We start from the raw sequence: 18,664 nt of genomic DNA, 5'->3' as shown, positions 1-18,664 counted from the left end.
GTTTTCAGGAAAGTACTTCTCAAGGTTATGGAGATAGTGTAAAAGTTTTAGAGCCAGAACAAAGGTAGACGAGTATGATGAATTATGAATCTAAGTTGTAAAAGTTGTCAAGATTCGTTCTGAGGACACGAATCCAGAATGACGGGATATTTGAAATCAATGTTTATATTGTGTTGGTTCATGAAATGATTGTAAGAGAACGAAAAATAAAGAGAAACTGAAGTGGAAAGAAATAAAAAGGCAATACAGTTTGAGGAATGATAAGGGAGTTGTGTATGAGGAAACCCTAAAGACTCGTAGCAATAGAAATAGAAAATTATGTAATCGTCAGGATGAGGGCGATTCATTATGAGTTAAATTTGATGGTTGAAGGCATAAGGGATACGTATATTTTATCCCCTGTAAGTTGGGAGGATTCAAGGAAACCTTGAGATAGTTCGAAGGATAAATAATGAGACGCGGATAGACTGAGGAGAAAAGAAAGTAAGAAATTAGGAAAATTTGGATGAAGGAAGTGACCTTCAAGAATGTGAAGTGTAAGACCGGTGGCATGATACCCAGAAAGGGAGATGCCAGGTATTAAAGATATCCCAACATTGAGATGACTGTTGAGATAAACAACAAAAGTAAATGAGGAATTATTAAGAAGAAGTTCACGTTGAACATGACCAATATCTTCCAGAACATCCTTGTTATCGTTACCAAATTAGGCAAGAAAAGCGGATAACCGTTGTTATCTTTTGGAGGCCATATTGATTGACCTCATTTTGAATATAGATGTTATTGTGAAATTAGGCATATACGATCGAGGTGGGAATGATTGAATAAGACACCCTTATCAGGGATATATGACTTGATTTATCCATGGAAGGATGCATGTACCTTTTTAAAGGTGGAATTAAGGATAGAACATCGATAACTTAAAATAAATCCTAGGGGAATGCATAAAGGTTGGAATTTCACCCTTAATAGGGATAGTATGATTTTTGATAGTATGAATTGGAAAGGATTAAGGTAACAACAACGTGTAAGGATCAGTGGAGAAATTTTTCAGAAGTATATAGACAATGATTCTGGTGTTAGTAAATGGTATCTTGATATGCTATGTGCCTAGGGTGTACCTGATGAAGGATTTAAGGATAACCTTAGAGGTTTTACAAGAAAAATGGTAATATTAAAAGTTCTCAAGAATAGAAATTTTGATAAAGAAAATATGACATAATTATAATAATGCCAGGTGGGCACGTGTTGAACCATAAGAAAGTATAGATCGACCCAATGATGGTCGAGATTGGTGAAAACGAGAAGGACCCAAGATAAGAGACGTCCTAAGTATGATCAAGAGTCAGTCGTGACAATGTTCACATCTAAAGACTAAGGCAATGACTTATGGAAAAATGGTGATTTTTTTTCTCTCCCACCGGGATTTAAGAAAAGCATTTTCACATAAGCAGTGATTGAAATGAGGTAGAAAATTTAGTTGGAGGTGGTTAAAATAACATTGATTGTATGGAAATTTTACTATCAGGAAAGGCCAAAGAGGTGACCGACACTTTAAATGTAAGAGGATAATTATAGGCACTCGTGCCAGAGGAATACAGTGATGATGGTTGATGCCGTGAAGGTTGTATTATGGTTTGGAAGATTGACATTCCTTCTGATGATTGTACGATACTCAACCGTAATAGTAGATTGGTAAAGATTCAATTCATATAAACGCCGTGAGCAGGATATCTATCTTAGAAGGTACTATCTTGAGATAAGCCAGGACCATGTTATGAAAGGACTAAATGAACCTTTGAGCTTCATTTAATAATGGTATTAGCCTGTTATCGTTGCTTTCATTGAAACTCTTCTGCAATTTTATCTGCTTCATGTCATGTATGTACGTCAGGATCATGATTGTTCTTCATGAATCATGAATGGTGATTATGTTACCTCCTTAGAAGGATTCGATACGATATGTATGGACTCCGTATGGATAGCTATTAAGACTTCATGGCAAACGAATGACTACAGTAGGTCAACGGTGGGCCATAGTAATGCAGGAATGAGTCTGCGAGTAATGAGCCGATTACTTACAACCGTGAGAGTTGTATTGGAATGGATGTTGAGAGTGAGTACCACTAATCGGGTCGTGGTGCTGTATAAGTTATCATTGATAGGCTAATTAAGTCGATTATCTACCTATTGAATACTTATTCCTTCTTATCAATAGAGAGTCGTATTACTATACGAGGAAGGTTGCAGTGCAAGCATAGAACTCTAGTGACAATGATGTCTAAAATGAAATCCCTTATTCGAGTTTCAATGTTGAGGGAATTTCAAAGGTGAGTGTTTATGAGCTCGAGCAAGAGCATGGGTCCGTAGAATGATGGACGGAATAGCAAAAAAAAAAATCTTTAAGCACGTGAAATGCGATGCTATAATACTTGATGTTGATATATATACATATATATTTTGTTCTCCTATGACAAACCTCTATAGTTCAGAGGTAGATTCCAAGCCGGATATTTTGTGGCAGTATATTTTTTTCATATATACAATTCTCTTCAATTCGTTCTTTTTTCTTCTTTTCATTTCATGTAAGCTGAGAAGAACAACCCTTCCAGAAGGGGAGGTATTGCCGAATGACTATCTATCTGTGTGATAGAAGCCTAGTAGGATACCACATGTTGTTTAATTGCTTGTCAAGTGCTAAAGGCTGGCCACCTTCTGTACTAACTATACAATGTAACAAGTGTTCATAATCATAGTGATCTCTCAATAAATTCTTCTACTTCTATATGAAGGACCAAGCTTTCGAAAATGGAGGCAGCTAGAGATGAAGTGGTACCAGTGCGGTGGTATTCCGATTCTAACGCGTTCGTGATACTAAGGTTGACGCGATTATTAAAAGGTTATAGAACGCTAACGAGCAAAAGTGTAATCAGTATAGAATTTGTTACGGAAGATGGTAGCGATTACGAACTGGAAAAGAATGGGTATTGAGAAGCAAAAGCTATAATGCTAGAAGCTATGATGAGATTATGTGCAATAGACTTGAAAAAATTTGGAATGATCACTGAATGCGGATTGAGTTTTCTCACGATAATAGATCGTATGCCAGGTATCAAGATGTCGCCTTATGAGATCCTTGAGGGAAGACAATGTTGATCTCCCTTATGTTAGGATGAAGTTGTAGAGCGCAAGATGCTCGTACCAGCAGTGGTCCAAAGAACCAAGGATATAATAGATCTAATCAGAGGACGGCTGGTAGTAGCCCAAGATGGACATAAGAAGTATGTTGATTTGACACAAAAGGACAAAGAATAGGAAGTAGGGGACCTAGTGCTGTTATAGGTATTCCCTTGGAAAGGATGGATGTGGTTCGGAAAGGAAGGAAAGCTAAGCCCACGAATTGTTGGACCCTTGGATATATTAAGTCGTATTGGGAAGTTAACATATGAGCTAGCCTTACCCCGAACCTTAGCAAGTTCATAACGTGTTCCATATATCAATGTTAAGGAAGTGTAATCCGGATGCCAGACAAATAGGGGCATATGAGCGCATAGACATGCAACCAGAAGTAACCTATATGGAGCAACCAGGAAGGGTTATAGATCAAAAATGGACAAGTGCTTAGAAGAAGGGTTATCATGCTAGCCAGGTTTTGTGGCAGAACCACAATGTGGGAAAATTGACTTGAGAGTTAGAAAGTGCAATGCTAAGAAAGTATCCCTATTCATTTTCTATCTTATTCCGGGACGGAATCCTTTCAAGGAGGGAAGACTGTAATAACCCCAAAAATTTTGGATTTTTTGAAAATCTTATGAATAGTGATTTTGCTGATTATGCTGAATAAGAAAACTTTTCATGCCACACAATGTAGCAGTTCTTTTATTGATATTCTGAGGTCTTATTAGTACTCTATATGGTATATAAGTGTATGTAAAGATCGTCAGAATCCAGATCCGAACACTTTGATTTTTTCCCGAAAATCCACCAGATACCGAAAGAATTGAGTATAAGGTAACATGATAAAAATGATTTAAATTCAAGGATTTTTAGAGAGGATCATAAAAGGAATATAAAATATTGAGAAAGGTCTAGGGGAACCTAAGTAATAAGATCCCAGGTATGATCCCTCAAACGATAAACGAGAATGAAAGTTAAGCGAACCGTATAACAGATAAGCGGTCATTAGCTAAGTAATTAGGGCTTAATCAAAGAGGTTAGTGGATGATGATGTCATCACACCAACAAGAAGAAGACAAGTGTAAGAGGATGACATGAGAAAGATGACATAGGCATGGTGACATAAGCATGACAAATGGAGGGATTGGTTGGTTGATTGTGAGCCACACAATTTTTACCATGGTAACAATCTAATTAAAAACAAAAGGAAGTAACCAAGCTAAACACCACACAAATCATTTAATCAAACTAGAAACATTTTTACTTCACTTTTTCTTCCCTTCTCTCGGCCAAAACCAGAGCAGTAACTTAAAACTACCATATCTCCTTCAATACTCACTCAAATGTTGTGTTCTATACCTCGTTGGAAAGGTATTGAGATGGCCTACAACTCTTGTTCACAAGTCTTGTCCAAATAAGCAAAGTAAGACCCTCATTTTTACAGTTCTTTAAATCGGACTTTTAGAAACTTCAAAACCTAACTTTGTGTTCTTGATTTCTTTGGAAAGATCAAGCTTGTAGGAGGTTAGATTAAGGCTCCCTAAGGCTTCCTAGAAACTTAACACATACCAAGGAAGGTATCAACTTCAAACCCTAGCTTTGATTTTATGATTCCATTAAGTTTTATTGAAGCATTATTAGTATTAAGGCTTGATCTTTGATTATAAGTAGTTTTGGTGGATTTGTATTGGTTTTGAATATTGGGTCTTTGATTGGTTGGATAAATTGGTAAAACTTGGAGTTGGGGACTGAGTTTGTAGTATGATGGTTGAATATTGTTGTATTGGTGGTTGTGAGTGAATTGATGATAATTTAGAGTGTTAATTAAATTGGAAATCGCGTAAACATAAACGTCATAATGCCCGATTTTCCTTAACTTTTCTGTTCTTAACTTTAGGACCCGTGAACTCACTGAACGATTCTAGCCTTTGCCATGTTTAGATAGTTCATGTTACGAGCTTCGTTTTGATATGTGGTTCGCTTGAATCCGATGTACGGTTTAGGAGAAACAACTGTTTTAAGTAATGGCGGTTCGCGAACGAACCATTACCCCTCGTCTTACTTTGAAACCTTGGTTAAGGCCCTTAAATGACTAATTGGAGTATGAAATAATTTTGTAAAGTGGATTAGGCAGTTGGTAGGGTACTCGAGAAAGAATTGCCTTCAAATTATTAATGGTTAAATTATTAAAAATAGTGGAGCCGAGGGTACTCGAACGACTTATGTGATTCGTTAAGCGTAAGAAGTGACCATAAGCGAACGTTAGGGTTCAATTGGTTAAAGTCTAGTTTCTTAAGCGACCGGGGTTTAATTCTGACTTATGTTATTATTCATAGGTTACCGGACCCACTCTAAGCTTAAGTCTATCTGGGAACACTCAGGCAAGTTTTCTACCCGATATACTGTTGTTGTGATGTAAATATATGTATATGCATTATCTTGTGATATGTGCATGATTGTTATTAGCAAATTTTGCGATATATTGGAACATGCTGATATGGTATATATGCATGTCTGTTTCGTAATCTTGATATCTATTTGTTGATTTAATTGCTTATAAGTTGCATAATACATATGCTAGAGATAAGCAGTAGTTGCGTATACCCTTAGTATAGAGCACCCAAAGGTGAACATTTTTCTAAACCGGGAGTCGATGTTCCCGAGTATATTATATATATATATATATATATATAGTTATAGTTTTCAAAACTATTAATCGAATAAGGTTTATTCGATAACTTTATTTTATTTAATGAATATTATTTTGAATATTAATTCGAGGACTTATGACTCCGCTTATTTATTAAATAATATTCTTTATTTTATTAAAGAATGATGTTTTGATAATCAAACTTATTTTCGATTATTCAAATAAAGATCGTACTTTCATATATGTATATCTTTGGTTATTTATTATTCATTTCAAGTATGAGTTTTAAAACTTCTACTTCAAGTATGAGTTTTAAAACTTCTACTTCAAATATTGTCATAAAGATTATCCATATGGGAATATTATTTAAATAATAATATTCAGATATTTTCTAATATATCGGGACTGATTTATTTCATTATATCAGCATTACTCCAAACATTCTTAAAAATGTTTCCGAGTCTTCAAAATGATTTTAAAAGTTAGAGCGGATCCCAAAACTCATTTTATATTTAAGATCTTCCTTTCGAAGGGGATTTAAAGACTCGCTAAAAACCTGAGGGATCCGGCTCTGTGGTGTATTTTATATTCGCAACGAGGTTGCTGTTTTGAGAAAACATTTTTGATTACTTACCCAACATTCGGGAAGTAAGTCCATCTATTTGAGTCGGCATAAGCAACATGGGCTCAGTGGGCGTCCATGAAAGTGTAAGTGGCTCAGTGGGAGTCCATCAATGCGTAAGTGGCTGAGTGGCAGTCCAGCATAGGTCCAAATGCGGCCAGGGTGATGACCAGTGGGGAATTCGTCCATCTACTAGTAGAAAAGGTTACTTATTGGTATCTTTGGCTGATCAGCAAGATATCAGGTTTATGCCAAGGTTTTCTCCTTTCCAAATTCATTGGATATTACAACTCTGTTTATAATTTTCATAACAGAGGTTTTCAAGGAGGTATGAAATGTATATATATATATGTCTATATATATATCGGGACTTAATGAAGTATCTCGTAACTTCATTATTTATAATGATATTTCAAAGATTGAATCTATCCAAGTCTTTTCTTGTAGTCTCATCTATGTGATGAACTTTTGAAACTGATTATACCTTGAATGGTGGTAGTTCAAGTAGTATTCGGAAAAGATATAAGTATATTGGAGTATCTTGTAACTTCATCTTTTCAACTTATATCTGGTTAATGATTATCTTATGCATGACAAAGATTTTCAGAAAAAACGTTGAGACAAGGTTAGATATATGAGATCACCTTGCAACTATACAGTTATAAACTGGAACTCCGTGTATATTATACATGACAGAGGATTTCAAGATTTTGAAAAGTATATATACATATATACTAAATATATTGCGACTTGGTCGCTTTAAGAGATCAAACTTAGTTCATTTCTTTTTGACCAAGACTTTCATGAGTGCTATGAGAATGCTCATATATTGTAAATTATTATACATATTATTTTGGTGGGCTTGTTGCTCACCCTTGCTTTCTTCTTTCATCACACAACATCGGATAGACAAGATGAACAGGACCAAGCTCCCAATTCGTGAGCGGATAGAAAATGTTCTGCAGTTTCCTATAGGCGTTGATGTCGCTGTAGCTGAGGTAGGAACTACCAATAGGCTAGGCTTTCAACTTTTGATGTACCAGACTTATGAATTGTAATAATGGCAAAGAAATGTAAATTTATTCAAAAACCTTTTTAAGGTGTAATGGCATATAATTGTGGAATAAAATGACTTGTGTTATTTTTGGATATTCATCTCTGAGACTATAACTTATGGTGTGTGTGTTTATTGTGGGGTCACAGTACGGAGTAGTTGATTTTTATTAAGATTGGGTGTTATTAAGGGAAATGGAACTCGTGACAACCCGAATCCCCGACCCCGGATTTGGAGGTGTTACAGTAATAATTTTATAAAGATAGATTATGGAGCTTTTGATATGAATGAGAATTGCTTAGACTTTACCCTAAGTGATCAATGCTTTTACAAAAACTCATTCATGTTGAAAGACAATATCTTTCTTTCTCTTCTTATTACTGCTAGGTCATCAGTCTGTGTCTTATCAAATCATTTATCTTTTTAGGCATAAAAACAGACTTGTGCACTTGAACAGTTTTAGGAGAAAATCAAACTTCTTTCTAAATTGGTGATTTCTTATTTCATTAAAATCTTTTTGAAATCACTATTGTACATCATTTCTCTCAAAGATTAAATGCATAATTTTCATTCATTATAGATCTTAAGTGCATTTTATCTCTGTATTACCATATGCTCTATGATGTAGGTTCAGCCTCCAATGGCATTCTTTCATTTGATAGTCATGAGATTGAAAACCCACAACTTATATCCCAGACTGTAAAGACAAACACAGAAACAGAACTAACCAACACTCTCTTACCCCTAAAATGAAGTATGAATGAGTGTGAGGGAGAAAGTGCCTTAGTGCACAACATAAGGAAGGTTCTGAAGTCAACCCAGCAGTCCTGTCTCCTACAAAGTTGAAATATATCAAAACTGAGACAACTACTAGCTCCCATACATCTTCTCAAAAAGATGTAATGGCTGAAAAGACACAAAAATAGTTACTAGATTCATCCTCTCAACAGGGTGCGTTTATTGAAATTCTCCTGTCAGCCAGGGTATCCGATGTAGTGTCACCACCTCAAACATTAACAATTCTTGATGCACAAGGAAAGGTTACACACACAAAGGATGAGTTGACGGAAATAAGAGTTTCGACCATTTTATGGTCAGATTCAATTGTTAAAGGTTCTTTAATGGACCAATTGCCTTTACAGGTGTTAGGAGAGGATATTGATCCAATAGCCATATGTCAGTGGTCAGTGTCTACCTCCCCAGGACTAATAAACCCGGATGCATCTGCAGATAGTGGATCTGATATAGGTGCAGATTGGCAACTTGTCAACAATGATTCAGATATTACCTGATGAGTCACAAGGAAATGTCTTCACAGACATTAGAAGGAAACTTTGATCTTTATGCTAAATTCTTTGGATCATTGTTTACCTTCCCAGAGTTCAAATCTGGAACCCTAAAAGGGAAACTAGCAACTTGTAGATTATGACTCAGATTCATCTGACGAGTCTAACAATGATGGGGATTTGCGGACTCCCATTGCACCACCTGTGACCTTCTTAAGGATGGCTAAGGTGATTTTCCTTGCAGGTACAGCTGGATTTTGGAGCTATAAGAGGAGTGGTACACTTGTGAGAATGAGTGTAAACACGAGTGGAGAGAAGAGTGAAACACTTGTGAGGTACACGAAACAGAATCACACACTCACAGTGAGAAAGAAAGAGAAATACCATATCCCATTCCCTATCCCTAAACATGGTTCTTGATACTTCGGGTCTCGAATCTGTTTATGATTGGAATCTAACTCTTAGGGACCTAACATTTACAGATTAGATTAGAATACTTCGGGACCTTTGGGAGCTAACAATTGGTAATAATTGGTGATCTCACATTGGGGAGGTATAAGGAGTTGGGAAGATTGGTGAACAGGATGATCAACAGTGAAGCCATTTTGCAGAATTTCAAGGGACATGGTTGATCAGACTCTGACTTGTTATTTCTTTTCCAACCAAGTAACATATTAGAACTCCTTCAGACAACAACATACATTCCTTCTCTAAGAGGGAGATAAAAGCTTATATAATAGTTTGGAGGATTCCTCAACTAAGGGGGAGAAATAGCAGGGAGGAGGAAAAAGGTAAAGCATATGTACATCACACAACATCAGAAGAAGTGGTTTGGTTCATCACTATTCTTCATAAGGGGAGAAGCTATTTTCCACAAGGGGAGTACCATCAGTTCTTATCTGCGGATCCTATTGTACGGGAGAGGTGGTAGACGAAGGTGATCTCCTTTAAGCAGTTGATTCTCATAGGGGGGAAGCAAGAGAGATATGCACTTCTCAACAGGAAATGTAGTTGTACAAAAGAAGCTGTTAATGATTACTTCAAGACTAAGAAGTATTATCTAGAAGAGATTTGAAGAACCAAGGAAATGAAGATGAAACTACTTGAAGATCAGTTCAGTGCTAGAGGAACAAGCATCTTTCATTTCAGTTACTCAAGAAATCTGGAAATGCAGTATTTGATCCAGAAAACCGGTAGCATTATTTACAAGTCCTGGTACATTACTTTTTCAGAAGATTTCAGAAGATTTCATCCAGAAGATTTTAGTGTATTGGCATTGATTGAAGATAGACAGTGTTCGAAGCATAGGAATCTGAAGAATTGAAGACAGGGTATAGTGACAGGTTAATGAAGACGTTGTCTAAAGTACAAAAAATATTCCAGTGAAAGTATAGTTGTTTATTGACAGTCGGTGTCTGAAGCAATAAAGTTGAGGCAAGCTTAACAATGTAATCAAGGCTATAATACGAAGACCTGAATCGGGGTTAGTCGTCTGTGAACCAGACCAGTTGCACTAGGCGTCAACAGCTCGTGAAAGGAATCTGGGTATTATTTATAAAAGGATTGTTAAGCTGAGGAACGTACTTGGATTGAATGTTTATCTGTTAAAGTACGAGAAGAGGTGCGCGGGGTATACAGCTAAACAACTCAGGGGACTGACGAAGCTCAAAGTTTAATTGTTAAATTAAATAAATTATTTAATGGACTTTAATATATTTATTTAATAAACTTAAAATGATTTATCTTATAAACTTTAAATAAGTTTATTTTATAAATCTAAATTAGTTTATTTATATAAGTTATATTTAAGTTTATTTTATAAATTAATTTAATTACAATTTAAACTTAAAAAGAAAAGAGAAAAACAAAAATAAAAACAAAAAGGAAAAACAAAACAAAAAGAAAAACAAAAGAAAAGAAAAACAAAAACAAAACAAAAACAAAAGAAAAAGAAAAAGAAAAAGAAAAAGAAAAAGAAAGAAAAGAAAAATAGACAAGTAAAATAAAAACCAAAAAAAACAAGTTAGTTTGTTTGGTTTGTGTTTACCTGTTGCCACATAGGTTGCTTGTGGTTTCCTTAATATATGCTAGTAACCCATGTGGTCGCCACAGGGGTGTTAGATTAATAATAATCTATTTTGCATGTACTAGTAGCTATCGCCACAAAGCAGAGCTGTGCCCCCTTGTCACCACAGAGAAAGGCTGTCGCCACACAGAGCTCCTCAATTCTCAGCCACACAATTTTATTGTGTATAAAGTCTACACTTTGCAGCAGATCTGAACAAGGACTGTTTATCTTCTTCTCCAACAAAAAGAGGGCTGATAAAATAAGAAGCGGAGATTTACAGAGGAGTTCAAGCTACTTGAATATCCATTTAACTTCTCACCGAAGTAACGTTATAATGCCCGATTTAATACTTGTATATTCATAGGGGCATTATAATCGTTACCCAGTAATTAAATCCTAGTACAAACAAAAGCTAGATTATTGTATAGGATTTGATTTGTAAATCTTTGTAGTAGCTAGGAACTTTGTTGTTCTTAGATTGTAGCCGGTTAATTTATTTACCGGAGTATAGCAACACCCTCGAGGATTTATATACGAATATATATTTCCCCGAATGTCTTGTGTTCCTCGTTTTATCGTTCCAAACACTATTCCTCTCAAGAACACGAAACCACTAACCGAGCACTAATTATTTTATCCGCTAAAGATTCGAAAGAATTTTTAATTTAGTGATTATCGTATTCACCCCCCCCCTTCTACGATAATTCGGGAACTAACACTTACAAAAATGGTCCTTCCTAGTGGCTTTGTTCAGCTTCCGATAGTCCATGCACACTCTCCACCCCGTGACTGTCCGTGTAGGAATAAGCTCATTCTTCTCATTTGCTACCACAGTAATTCCACCTTTCTTTGGCACCCATTGAACCGGGCTTACATATGAACTGTCAGAGATAGGATAGATGATCCCTGCATCTAGCCACTTCAGTATTTCCTTCTTCACTACCTCCTTCATGATAGGATTAAGTATTCTTTGTTGCTCGACTATAGGCTTGCTACCTTCCTCTAGCAGAATTTTATGCATACAATAAGAAGGGTTGATCCCCTTGATATCTGCTATAATCCATCCAATTGCCGACTTGAACTCTCTTACAATCCTCAAAAGCTTTTCCTCATCACTACCTGCAAGGTCATATGCAATAATAACAAGCAGAGTAGATGCATCACCTAAAAATGCAGACCTCAAATGTTCAAGTAAAGGCTTAAGCTCAAGAGATGGAGCTTCCTCAATAGAAGGCTTTAGGTGTTTAGGAGCTTTGTTCAATTCCTCCATTCCAAGAGATTCAAAAGGCATATTCATCTTCCTTTTCCAGGGAGAAGCATTCAAATACTGCAATTGCTTTTCACCTTCGTCATCTTCACTGTCTGAATTCCCTAATAAGGCTTTTTCTAAGGCATCAGACCTTAGCAATTGATCAAGTTCCGATGTGACCACCGAATCGACCAACTCCACTTTTAAACACTCCTCATTATTAGTAGGAAATTTCATAGCATTGAACACATTAAAAGTAACATCCTGATCTAGCACTCGCATTGTAAGCTCACCCTTCTGCACATCGATCAAGGTTCGGCCAGTTGCCAAGAAAGGTCTTCCCAAGATTATGGGAATCTTCTTATCCTCCTCGAAATCAAGAATTACAAAATCAGCAGGAAAGATGAGTTTATCAATCTTGACTAAGACATCCTCCACAATACCTCACGGATATGTAATAGAAAGGTCGACCAATTGTAAAGTCATATAAGTTGGTTTGGGATCAGGTAATTCCAACTGCTTGAAGATTGACAAAGGCATCAGATTGATGCTAGCTCCCAAGTCACATAAGCATCTGTCAAAAGACACTTTTCCAATAGTACATGGAATAGTGAAGCTTCATGGATCTTTAAGCTTTGGAGGCAACTTCTGCTACAGCACTGCATTCCTTCGTGAGAGTGACAGTCTCTAAATCATCTAGCTTCACCTTCCGAGATAGAATACCTTTCATAAACTTTGCACAATTAGGCATCTGCTCGAGAGCCTCAGCGAAAGGTATATTGATATGAAGTTTCTTAAACACCTCCAGAAACTTCTTAAATTGCTTTTCCAGCTTTTTCTTCTGCAGCCGCTTAGGAAAAGGCGATGGATGATAGATTTGTTTCTCCCCTGTATTACCCTCAGGAGGATTGTGCTCAACAGTAGTCTTCCTTGGTTCCACTTCTTCATCCTGCTGCTTTGAATCTTTCTCAGCCCCAGCTTCTTCAGTCAACTCGAGAGTTTGTTTGGGGTTTGCAACCTTCCCAGACCTCAAAGTGATTGCCTTTACCTGCTCCTTAGCTTCCTTCTTTCCTGGCACTTTAGTGTCATTAGGCAATATACCAGGCTGATGATTTAGCAAGGCATTGGCAATTTGCCCAATTTGATTTTCCAAGGTCTTGATAGAAACAGCTTGACTCTTGCACATAAGCTTCAACTCCTCTAATTCAGATTTTTCATTAGGTGGTTGCAGCTGGAGTTGTTGTCTTGGTGCATACTGCGGTTGCTGAAAACCAGGGGGTTGTACTGCTTAGCTGGATATTGCTGATAAGGCTGTTGAACCGCATTCTGAGCGTTGCTCCAACTGAAATTAGGATGATTGCGGTTGTTAGGATGATAGGTGGCTGGCACAGGTTGATGCGATCGCAGGAAGTTGCTCACGAACTGAGCTGATTCACTAGAAATTGCGCACTGATCAGTCTCATGGGCACCAGTACAAAGCTCACAGACACTAGTGATTTAATTAACTCTATAATTAGCCAAAGTGTCTACCTTCATTGTCAAAGCCTTAAGTTGGGCAGCGATAGCAGTTATTGTGTCCAACTCCAGAATTCCTGGTACCTTTTTGTCTTCCTCAAAAACTTCCCTACGAACTACCACAAGTTCTTCCTCGACTTTATCCAGTGTTCTCTTACGAGTACGCGAACGCGTATGCATACACCCTCGCTAGAGTACCTAAAACCAGACAAGGAACAAATAAGTAACAATGTCCGAGTCAATGAACTTTAACGACCACTGATGGAAAGCACATAAACTATAAATTAACACTGCAGTCCCCGGCAGCGGTGCCAAAAACTTGTTAGTCGCTAAACACGCGCTAATAATACATGCAAGTATACAAGTTCTCAAGTAGTATAGAATATTTTCTAGTTCGTTCCCACAGAGACTGTATTGGTTAACTATCTAATTTATGCACCTAAGCAATAATGTATGGTTATTATCCTATGCTAAGATGATAACAAATTGAGATTATTTAGAACTAAGAATTACGCTAACAATTATAACTACGGGAATAAGATTGACTGAAATTATATATATGACAAACATGGGATTCTAACTTCATTAAATACTTCATTCAATAGCCTTATTATTCTTAACCTTAGCATGCAATGGTGATGAAACTAATCAGATAACACGAAACTAATAAATGCCAACTTTCGTTGCACAAGTACCATTCTACCAGACATCCACAAAAGAGATAGAAGCTGAATAACCACCAATTATATTGAGACCCTATATGTCTATAGAATTTGACAACATAACGGTTTAAGCACAAGTTATCTATCTTGATTACATAGGGCAAGTAACATGGTTAAAATTACCTACGAATTATGCATAACAATACATGAACCTATGCTAGCATGGCAAGTTCTAAATCCTTAAATTCACTTTCGCTTCATTAAGAATTAACACACTATCTTATAAGTTCGTGACGCTCATAAGACGAATACGCACAACCAATACTAGGATATCATACAATCACCACACACTAAGGCATCAAACAACTTAACTTAAGAAATCCATAAATAAATTCTCTAGAACCCCACGATAACGATTAGCCAATAATCGGACTCATCATCAACGTGGGTTCCGATGAAAACAAGATATAGTAAACGTAGTCTTTATACAAATAAATAAAATCAAGTACAAACAAGAGTATAGGTTCAGCAAAACAAGGAACAAGCATCCAAATTACAACTCAAAACAAAGATTCACAAGAATAAACTAGATCGTCTTCGCCTTTGTTGAATTATACTAAAGGTCTCTTGCCATCTTCTCTTTGCGCTCTGGTCCGTCTCTGACTTGATATATATTAAACACGACCTAATATGAAAATATATAGCAGCCATCAACAATCTGGAAGCCTTCCCTTTTAGAATTGTAGTAAAAACAGGATTTTGAAATTCGGCCTCGGCGCGGGCGCGCGCTATCTCGGCGCGGGCGCGCGCTATCACAGCGCGGGCGCGCTGTATTTCTGGAACCTCGGCGCGGCCGCGTGCTATCACAGCGCGGGCGCGCCGACCTTCTGGGAAAAACTCAGATTTCTTCTTAAAACTTGCTGCTTCGAGCCGGCTTTCCACGAGCTTTCATTCCAACACCAACTGGACACCAAGTTAGCACCAAAACAATGCTAATTCACCTGATTACCTGAATAGCGCCTGAAATGCAAAAATACTAGAAAACACATTAAAACACATAACAACTTGAGTACAAATACAACAATTCAAAGCTTATTAGAGCATAATAAAGTGTCATAAATGTCACTCAACATCTACCCGAACTCAGCCTCCATTTGAGTAGAAATGACGGTAGTTTGTGGTGTAGCTGTAGGATGAGCTCCTGTAAAACAGAACCGGAGAGGGGTGGTGTCCCCGCAGCCCCTTTAGCGTGAGAATGAGAAAGGGTATCGGAGAAAAAATGGCAAAATGGGAATTAAACAGATAGATAGCGGTGTGTATATGTGTGTAGATGGGAAAGATTCAGTAACCCCCAATACACCTTTCGATCAGCTTTTATAGGCTTCCCATTAGGGTTTAAGGGTTTGTACTTTGGATCTGGACCGTAGGTGAGTTTTGTATTGAGGGACGTGTGGATGACTGCGATGAGCCAACGTGTCCCTGGATCCGGACCGTTGGAAGGTTCTGGATCTGGGCCACCTGGATGGTGGGGATGTTGCCACACATTCGGGAGCACTTTAGTTATATGTTAATTGGGCCTTGGGCTCCTCTTTTTAGGCCTAGACTAATATGGGCTATCACTCCTCATCTCTGTGATCCTACTTGTACCCGAGCCATTTGCACCATTTTCAAAGAGCATTTTCAGTTTTCCTTTAACTGCAGCATTTAAGATGTCCTTCATATAGATACCCTCAAAAATCATTTGTTCCAAATCAATCACATCATCTTTGAATAGTAAAGAGATACTCCCAAGTAATCCACTATCTAAGATACTTGTAGCTTCAGGGGATAACAGTCCCTTCTCATTGAAAGCATAATTCTCATACATTTTCTCATTGTCATTCTCTTCGAAAACTTGCATTTTCATGCCATGTATGCCACTTTCATGCCATGTATGCCATTTGCACTTACGCTTTCTCAGGGTACCATACATCATTCCATCGTCTCCGTCCAGGTTAATTACATCCAGAATCATGACACTGTCATAAAAAATACTGAGAAAGATGGAGATGGAGGGGTGGTGTTAATTACCTCTCCCAACTCGAAACTTGGTGCAATCTCCATAGGAAGAGCCAACACCCACTACAAGGGTATATGGCAATTGTGACTGAATTAATACAAAGAATCTGTCATAATTGCCTCAACTTGTGACGGAAAAAATCTGTCACAAATGTCAGAGTCGTAAGTTCTTATTCAGTCACAAATTGTTATTCTCTCGCAAATTTAAGGTGGGCCTCGATTTCGCACAAAATATTGTGATGGATGATTCGGTCGCAGTTTTCGTGAACTTACGACGTATGCTCTGTCGCAAATTACTTATACGTTGCGACGAATTCCGTCACAATTGTTCCTATGGATTTCTAGAAGTTGCGACCAACTCTGTAAAAAATATTTTCAAAGATGCGACATAATATATTACAAAGTCTTTTGAACTTTAAGCTAATTCACAGATATATCAAGTTCAAGTACACATCCATTTAAACCAAAATATTCAAATATTTAAACAAGCAATTAAGTCTAAAGACACATTCCATATATAAATAAAATAATTGGACATAACATACAATTCTGAATTTGTGCAGAAGTTACGATAAAAATTAATTACTTATTTACAATATACCGAAACTAAAAATCTAGTTTAATCCTCCCTAATGTATATACCACCACCTTGGCGTCGCTACACAGGAGATGCAAGGAAACCAATCTTGTCATCCCTTGAATTATCATCCTCATGTGAGATAGAATAACCATACATGTTATTAACAAAGACACATTATTAACAAAGACTACTAACATTATCAACAATTACAATCATCGGGTGTATGTAGTCAATTAAACAATGTTTAAATCATCAACAGTTATAGTTTATATGATATTAGGGACTTTTTGCCCGCGCTACGCGCGCTCCAAATTTCTTCAATTTTGAATTTTTTTTCACGAAGTTTGTAATTTTTATAACATAAACGGTTATCTTCTAGTTTAATTTAATTTATTTATTACAGTTATTTAGGTTCCGTTTATTTTGAAATATAAAATTGATATTATAGTTTAACGTTAAATCTCAGTATTTTAATTTAGTTTTCTTTCTCTCACATATTAACCAATTAAAACTCTTTTAACTCATATTTTAACATTTCTCTTTTACGTTTTTAGTAGTCAATATTTTAATAATTTGTACAACAAAACTGAGTAAATATTTTTTTAATTAAATACATTTTAAAAAAATCCAGTAAATATTACATAACATAAATAATACACCATGAGGATTCTTTAAAGTATGAGAATATTTTTATCAATCTTGTTCCCGCTTAAACTTTGCATTAGATTGGTACACAGTATGTGAATAGATTTGGCATATAGAAAAACTTGGTTGATTTTTATTACTGTCTAAACATTACTAATCAGATATTTCAATTTTGTATAGCATTATACAATGGTGTCTACTTCAATAATGAAAGTTGACAATGGATTATATTTATATATTGAAATTAAAAAAATCTATTAAAGTTAATTTTCACATATATGTTTTTCTACATATATTGCTTAAACATGTGAACTCGAAATCAATTTTTGTCAATTTCTCCTCTAATTGTATTTCTGTATATAAATTTCAAATATAAAAAATTAGTTCAATATTACTCGGCGTTGCCTTACGGCGACCCCTCGCAGTTTAAAATTTGGAAAATTAAAAAAATGTAAATATTTAATATGAGTTATTTTAAAATCGTTGAATTGAAAACTGCAATGTTACATTTCTATATATATTGCTTAAACATATAAATTTGAAATTAATTTGTGTCAATTACACTCTAACTGTATTTCTATATATATAACTTAAATATAAAAAAATTAGTTCTATATTACTCGGCATCGCCTTACGACGACACCTCGTAGTTTAAAATTTGGAAAATTAAAAAATGAAAGTACTCAATATAAGTAATTTTAAAACAGTTGAATTGAAAACTACAATGTTACATTTCTAAATATATTGCTTACACATGTGAATTTGAAATCAATTTTTGACAATTACTCTCTAACTGCATTACTGTATATATAACTTAAATAAAAAAATAGTGCAATATTACTCGGCGTCGCCTTACGGCGACACCTCGCAGTTTAAAATTTTGAAAATTAAAAGATATAAATACTAATATAAGTTATTTTAAAATTGTTGAATTGAAAACCATAATGTTTTACCTTAATAAATATACAAAACATATAAATTAGTGCATTAAAACAAAAGTCATTATTCTGCTAAAGGAAAATTTTTATTCAGAAATATTTTAATATTATTGCGACGCCTCGTCGTTTAAACATTATACAATTAAAATATTGATTTATC

The sequence above is a fragment of the Apium graveolens genome, chromosome 3, assembly GCF_009905375.1.
Source record: "Apium graveolens cultivar Ventura chromosome 3, ASM990537v1, whole genome shotgun sequence".
In the NCBI taxonomy this organism is placed as follows: Eukaryota; Viridiplantae; Streptophyta; class Magnoliopsida; order Apiales; family Apiaceae; genus Apium; species Apium graveolens.
The sequence above is the reverse complement of the archived record's forward strand: the minus strand, read 5'-3'. Positions refer to the sequence as shown.